The following is a 1,518-nucleotide window of genomic DNA, read 5'->3' as shown; positions in this document are numbered from 1 at the left end:
TTTCACTGACTGAGAGAAAAAGATCAGAAAGATTTTTAAATCAATCTATTGAGCTAATAACATGAGAACTATAAAGTGAGCCAGGCTGTAGTGTTTGCTTCTGGCTTTGAAATGGTGTTTCATTATTCACAAACAATCTTCCTGAACTTTTACTTAAATATTCAGTTTGGAGACTTTGCCTTATTGTTAATATGTGCTGGTTACAACAATTTAAAATGCATTTCTTGCAGAGTGTGTAATTACAGACAGACTGGTCTGAGGTACACATTTGCTCTTCAACTGTCCTTTCTTGCCACAATTCCGTAGTGAAGTTAAAGGAATCATTTTGTATAACTCATTGTTACTTTAATTCCCATTATATTTGTTAGATTGGGTATCATAGTAATATTTTCTTAAGTATATGCTGTATGATTTATTAAAATGTGTTAAGATATTAGAGGATTTAAAAAATGATTCCTTTAGGCCTTTTTAGTCATAACTGAAAAACAAAACAAAACAACCAATCTGTATGTCTACTGAAACCTGGGAGGATTCAGGGGCCTCCAGAGAGGAGTTCTCACACTTAGAGGTGATTCACTCCAGTTTACAGAGGGGTAAACATTCTCAGGGTACTATAGTAACTACTGTGAGGTTGTGTGATCAGCATGGCAGAGCCAGGAGTTAAAGCCATACCTGCCTAATGCCAGAAGGTTTTGATCATTCCTCAAGGTAAAGCCATTCCTGGGGGCTGGAGATGTGTTTGCGTGATAGGAACTTTCACTGCTTTTGCAGCTCAGCTCCCCTAACCCACATGTGCAGTTCACACTTCTCTATAACTCTAGCACTGAAGGATCTAACCTCTGAACTTTTGTGAACTCTAACAGGCACTGCACTTATGTGTGCGCAGACATACTAACACACAGAGATACACACAACTAAAAATAAAATCAATGCTTTAAAAATAGGTAAATAAAGGCTGTTCTTTAAGACTGATATAATTTTTTTTTATTTTAGATATTTTCTTTATTTACATGCGAATTTCTCCTTTCCCAGTTTCCCCTCCAAAAAACAAAAAAACAAACAAAAACAAACCCTTGTTGCCTCCCCCCTCCCCATGCCTGCCACCCCGCCCTCTCTCACTTTCTGGCCCTGGCATTCCCCTACACTGGGGCACAGAACCTTCACAGGGCCGAGGTCCTCTCCTCCTATTGATGATCGATTTTGCAATCCTCTACCATACACATGCTGCTTGAACAATCAGACCCCTCTATGTGCAGTCCTTGGTTGGTGGTTGAGACCCTGGGAGCTCAAGACTGATATAATTTTATATATTCTTTCTGATGGCTTCAAATATTAATGAAGAAAACTGGAGGGCATACGGAGGGGTAGTCTGTATAAGACAGCTGAATTAATCAGAAAATCTAGGAAATTCTTAGTTTACAATACTTCTGAAATCACAAAATTGTCTAGAGTGAAAGGCTATCTTACCTTCATTTTATTCTATTATTTTTTTTCTTTTTTTTTTTTTATTTTAGATAT

The 1,518-nt window shown here is 37.5% G+C and overlaps 1 long non-coding RNA gene across 2 annotated transcripts in view; it reads left to right on the top strand.

Moving 5' to 3' along the window:
• Window positions 1–392: 392 nt before the first annotated feature.
• Window positions 393–1,518, top strand: part of LOC116099357 — a 71,651-nt gene continuing 70,525 nt past the window's right edge. The window contains exon 1 of one of the 2 annotated variants that reach the window (XR_004122228.1): window positions 393–708. This is a non-coding gene — a long non-coding RNA (uncharacterized LOC116099357). The remainder of the gene's footprint in view (window positions 709–1,518) is intronic. The other variant, XR_004122227.1, reaches the window with a different exon arrangement.

Source organism: Mastomys coucha, unplaced genomic scaffold, assembly GCF_008632895.1.
Source record: "Mastomys coucha isolate ucsf_1 unplaced genomic scaffold, UCSF_Mcou_1 pScaffold20, whole genome shotgun sequence".
Lineage (NCBI taxonomy): Eukaryota > Metazoa > Chordata > Mammalia > Rodentia > Muridae > Mastomys > Mastomys coucha.
The sequence above is the reverse complement of the archived record's forward strand: the minus strand, read 5'-3'. Positions and strand labels throughout refer to the sequence as shown.